Here is a 6393-nt window from a genome sequence, read left to right as displayed (position 1 = left end):
CACACACACACATACACCACTCATGGGTGTATCCACTCAGCGCTCATCAGCACACGCCGACGCAAGGTCACACAGGAGGGGAGGGAGGGGAAAGACAGAAAGAAGAGTAAGAGTGAGAGAGCAAGAGGCCAACTATTTGCCAGAGTGGTACTCCACAAATACGAACTCATTGGCTGTATCAGAAACACAAGCAGGGACGTTGTGAGCGCTGCGTAACAACATCATCACTGTTGAGTACTGCAGCTGGCACGCAGACAGAGATACTTGGTCTCAAACTTTCTTTGACCTCAGGACACGGAAAGGAAGGGGAAGCTCTTAATCATGTCTGAGTGCCAACAATGGAAAGAATTTAAAAAAATAAATAAAAATTAAGCACCTACTTTAAGAACTTTTCACTGGAGCACATGTGCTCGTTCCAGCACCTCAAAACACTCTTATTCCCCCTCTCTTTGTATATAATACTACTGAAGTCAGTCACTTTGTTTTAATCCAGAAAAATTATTATTCCGTTTTAGAGTTCATCTTTAGGTTGAACTAAATCCTTGCATTTACCCACCATAACACACTGATCCCGACTTTAGACTCGCGATGTTACGATGGTCCTACTACTGCTCAGTTAAGGAGTCAAATCTAAAAAAGAATTATTAGCAACTTTCTATAAGCACCCTGTGCCAAACTTAACTGGCAAAGTGCCAGTAGTAACAGTCAACGAAGTTCCTGTTTGTTGAGTTTCATGCAAATTGTTTGAAAACTTCAGGAGAAAGCCAACATAATGCATAGGACACACAAATGAAGGCACGCGGTGGCAGTTACTTCGACTGAGCTGGAGCCGGTGTTACTTACACCGACCAGTTCAAGCGATGCTCAGCTTGCAAGAAGACAAAACAAGGTAGAGGAATAAAAGAGGGAGACTCTGAAGAGAGACAAAGCTGGGGTGACAGACATCCCTGTCAAACATTTAGCTCAACCCAGAAACCTTGTGGAAAATTGCCGTGTCAGACTGATGTGCGAGTAGACGCTCAAGTCAATACTGTCAACTCAATAAAGTTGATCAGGCAATACCTCTGTCAGGATGGAGTGAAATTTCCTTCAATCTTTCTTTGTAATCCAAGTGTGGAAAAAAAAAAAGTACTTTGGAGGTTCCACAAGGAAGAAGTAACATTTCTTTTTCCCTCAGTGGTTAGAGAAATTGAGTTAATTCCAAACACAATATGAGCACTTTTATAAAATAGCCACCTGGGATGTGTTGCATTGCTGATGTTGAACACAACATCTGGCTTTTCCGCAGCTCTGAGAGACCATCGAGTCATGTACGAGTGCGTTCAGAACAGAAAATTCCAACACTGCAACAGTAACATTACAGATTTTATGAGTCAAACAAGCAATGTTTTAAAAACAAATGAGACAAAGACCGAAGACAATAATGTCGCTGTTGGCATAAGACGGCCGACCTGAATTTTCAGCACAAGGCTAAAATGACCTCTGACCCTGCTTATAGCCAGAGATGCATGCCAATCCATAATAGTCAGCGCGGGTATTAAAAGGTGAAGGAGGGTCAGTAAAGGAAATCTGCAATTATATTTATAAGAACATTTCCACAGAACTGTTGTAACAAACATTGGCATCAGATTTGTTACCTTTCAGCGATGAGTTCCACTCGTCTGGAAGCAGCCTCAGAAACTGACTTTGCTGCATCAACTTTTCATAAAAGAATCTCAAGTTGGTCTGCACTGTGCGTCTTGTACAATCCCTGCTGGAAAAACACTGCTTTAATGACACTGAAATGTGATAATCCTGTTAAGCACACAGACTTTCACTAGCTCTCGTAAAACTATGCTTGAGCAGTAATCCATATAAAGACCGGCGGCCTTGAGTGCACGACAATGACAAGGTATTTTACATATATGTGTGGGGAAAAAACTGGTTAAAACATGGAGCGACCGCATGATAATCCTGATACCTGCGGAGGAGACAATCGCTGTATTTGTCTCTCTTTACTTCCCCTGCTTCTCCTAACCATCTGCCAATCTCATCCATTGACATTCAGGTGAGAACGGCCTTGTCTGTATCCGGCATATCTGCACCTGTGCGAGTGTGATCAGGAGCTCAGCACTCAATGCAAACTGCCAAAGTCAATAGGAGGAAGACATGGGCCCACGCCGCAATTCAGTGTGTGCATGCATCTAATCGCATGCGGCTCAGCTCACCAACAAGTGCATCGCTTTGTGTATTCATCATCTCCCTACGCAATCCACTTATCTCCACGCCCATGCATCAATCTACCGGGACAATTATTGGTGAAATGAGACTAGAGGTAAGTGGATGAGAGGTGACCTGTGCCATATAGCAGTCAAACCTGAACCCGATTCACTCACTCTCTCTCTCTCTCTCTCTCTCGCTCGCTCTCTCTCTCCCTTTCTCCTCGTCACCCTCCTTTCCCCTCTCTCTCCAGCTGTGCTCTGAATAGGCCTTTAAATCACTCAACTTGGGCCCTGTGATTGGTTGACCTCTCTGCATGATTAAACAGCCATTTTCATCACGTCCTCCATGGGAGAGTGACAGAGAGAGCCAACGGGGGAGAAGGAGAGTGTAAGAGAATGGGGAAGGCAGATACACAGATAAGAGAGGTGAGAGAGCCCGACCAAATGGGACCCCTTCACGCTCATGATGACAGACATTTGGATCAAAGGGGGGAGCGAGCGAAACTCCGCAGAGCATGCAGAGTGCAAGCTGGTGTGAAAAAGTACCTGAAAGAGCGGCCCCAGTGAATATAGCGGGCACATTTAAATAACGAATGGGAAGCAGAGCAAAGGGAACATATCAATCGCTTTATACTTGCACATTTTAAATTTCCTGGTGGCTCACCCCTGATATTTGTTCTGGGTGGATATAGCATGACCTGGTTATTGACTCTTTGATGAGACTGTGACCTAAATAACCACTTAAACTTCCAGTTTCCTGTTGCTGGTTGTTGCAGATGTTCTATGTTTAATTACAAGGGATTTTGATATTGCATAAAAATTGTCATGGAAGTGACTTTCATTCACATGCTTAAGCACTCTCCAATATTCAACAAATCTATTGTTAAGCCTCATGGTGATTGACTGCATTACTTTCCCCTGAATTACAAATTCCAGTTTGGGATTTAGAAACTATCTCATTATCCAGTGGCTTGAAGTGAGTGAATACAATAAGGCCTTTGCAATATATTATTTTGGGCTTCAATCATAATTGCAGTCAACAAATTGCCCAAAAGCACTCGGGCAGACATGTGGATGCTTTTTAATGTTCTACCATGTAGGAGCTAACAAGATATCACAGCATCATGGTCAACATCACTTTTGCCTGAGGATGTTAAAACTGATTTTCTGAAATCACCAGTGTAAGAGCGGCAGAGTTTAATTTCCTCCTCTTCCCTGAAACCAAACCTCTCGTCCGATAAAGTCACCGCCCCTCACAACATCTGTTTGGCTTTCAAATAAAATTAAAAAAAGCTGGTGAACCAGTGTGGCGGGGTGGCGTAAGCAACAGCAGCTGTCGCAGTGTTGCGTTCAGGCCTTAATTAAAGTTTGATTCAGCCCTCTATTTGTCATCCTTCTCTCTTTTTCCGCAACTCTGCTTTCACTATAAGCTCCTCTCTGAAACAACATTATTTATTACTCTACAATGCAAGTTGCCTCGTTCCTTATCCGCGTCAGCTTGTGCTGCCAAGTTCCCTCCCTCACTCTGTGGCTGTCTTATTCTTTTCCACTCAGCTGTTTCTGGCCAAGGTGCAGTTCTTTGGCGTCATTTTGTTCTGATTCCTTCTATCCCGCCCTTTCACAAATCTAAACACTCAAATCTTTTATGTCGATGCCGCTACAGGCAGACTGGGGAGATGGGCTACTTTTGAAAATGTGTCTGTGCCGTGGCCAAATCTGACTGCAGCAGCGATTGCCGGGGGCAGGATAAGGTGTGCCTCTTGAACGATCTAAAAACAGCTTGTGCCGTGCTTTTGCGAACAGCCCATGTGGCAATCGGCCCAAAATATGTCTCCACCAAACAGTAAAAACCACTATTTTCTAATGTGTTGTGACTTAATGGCATACTTTAGCCGGCAACCTGTAACTTTTTTGTTCCCGTCTGTTCAATAGGTACTCATTGCCTTCGTTCGATTGTTTTCACGCGACACTCAACATGTAAACTGTGTAAAGCGCCACTTGGACGAATTCTTTCTGTCGTGTGTCAGAGGGCAGGGAGAGCAAGCTACTGGTGCACCAGAGGCCCCGTCACGCTGATCTCAAGAGCCAAATGAGGTCGCACTCTGTTAACAATGACAAACAGAGCTGATCATCCAGAGCATCCACATTCCTTCACATGCATTAGAAACCATTGAGAGCCAAGGATCTTGAGGAAGCGGTACGATGCTGACAGAGAGAAAGGAAGCAGCTCCTGCCGGCTCGCAACACGCATCAGCACTTTGCACTGGTCACAAGTTACACACCATACTTGATTTGGAGGGCAGCGGCACGAGGAGAGCTGAAAAGTGCTGCTGACGTATTCCTACGTGTTTGAAGGCTGCTGCGTCACACGCGTTACATTATCCTCCCCAGAAAACCCAACAGCTGAGAAAACGATTCCACTGGGCCCCGAGAAACTCCTCAGAGCCTTTACCTCTCTTTACGTGGGAGCTGGCGTGTGACCTAAGTGACAGCTCCCGCAGCAGGGAGAATGGGCCAGGGGTCGAAGGTCACAGAGCACAACTGGAGCCATCACTGGACAGCAATGTATAGGTTCACACGTACGCAAATACTCCTCCCCCACCACGTGTTGCAGTCGCGGCTCAGATGTTCATTGCAGGCTGGGCAAAAAGCAACAAGAGACCCCTGGCAATAAAACCTTCCTGGCCCCACTCCACCTTTAAAGTAGGGATCAGTCTAACCTCTGACCTCCTCTGCCCCACCCTCCTTACATTCTGAAGACCACCTCCTCCTCCCACTGCTCTTCTTCTATTTCTGGCTACAACCAACACCCCACCCCCTTCCCGGCGGTCCACCATTGTCTGGCGGGGAGCACTTATTCTCAGAGTCCCCCTTGCTCTGCTTGTCTTCTCTCTGCAGGGGGTCGAGGAGGGAAAGACGATTTGAAAGCACCCTCAGGATTGGGGTCCTTGCAGGGTGGAGGTAACACAGGTCTGCTAAAAGAATTAGCTGGAGCAGTTACCAATGTTCTGCACAACATGCTGTCGAGTGGTTTTCCTCTTAACAAGCTACGTACGGGAGGAAAGGGAGGGAAACGGGGGTTTTATAGTCCTCAAGCACATGTTTCCACTGAGGGAGCAGAAAGGAAAACAATGTCTTTCTGGAGCTTCCCAAAAGACTTTGAAGTTAGTAACAGGGAAGAAGGTGGTTCAAGCTGTACGAGAGTACAAGGAGGGTGCAGATCAGGAGTGTGCAAACTTATGTAAAAGAAAACATTTTAAAATTGGAACTAGGTCAATTTGCACAGATCTTCCTCTGATAATATCAGTGTAGGTGGGATTTGCATTGCTTTGCCGAGGCTGAGGATAGTATTACCGGGTAACTGTAGTCCCTGTGAATACAGAAAAGTCCCTTGTACATGTGTCTATGGTTGACATGCTATGCAGTGGCACAATGCCAACATACAATAGAGGCCAGACTCGGAGGGCTACTCATCACTTCTCCCTCTTTTAACCCTTTGATAGAGTACAAAAGAGAGCTGACAAAGAGACTGTGGAAAGAAAAGGGGGGAGCAGGGGGGGAGTTGTAGGATATTCTATGCTGCTTCAGTGTTGTTTTCAGGGAATGTCAGTGTGCATTTTTAAGTTGACAACTTGGATTTGGCTTCACTGAAAGTGCATGGCAACAGATTTAAGGAATCTTAACAATTTCATGGATATTAACATAACAATGTGACTAGAAAGGACCTTTAGCTACTATGGCAGTTGTAGGAACATGTTATTTATGTTCCTATTTTCTTAAAAGTAACACCTCTGGTTTATTCAGACATAAGCGTGAAACATTTCTCATATGTGCAGCAATTTCAACTTAACTAGTAGTGTTTTTAGAAGAAGCTAAAAAAAAAAAAAAAAAAAAAAAAAACTTTTGAGCTGGCATCAGAACCTGACAGGTCCCACTTGGCCCTGTAACAGAAAATTGGCAACTGAGAGTTAATCGTTGGGAGGTGAGAAGTTGGGAAGAGCTCCAAAGTGATTTAGAGCTAAAGCTACTCAAAATCTTCCCTTCTTTCTGCAGCTGAACTGGGATTGCATATTGGCTTTAAGAAGGCTAACTGGCCATTCTGTTACTGTGAAAAACCTAATGGTATTTTTTTTCCCCCCCTCTTATGGATGCATTTCTGTGGCGTGTCTGCTCAAGTTAGACTGCTCCAAAC

The sequence above is a fragment of the Blennius ocellaris genome (assembly GCF_963422515.1).
Source record: "Blennius ocellaris genome assembly, chromosome: 4".
Taxonomy (NCBI): Eukaryota; Metazoa; Chordata; class Actinopteri; order Blenniiformes; family Blenniidae; genus Blennius; species Blennius ocellaris.
The sequence above is the reverse complement of the archived record's forward strand: the minus strand, read 5'-3'. Positions refer to the sequence as shown.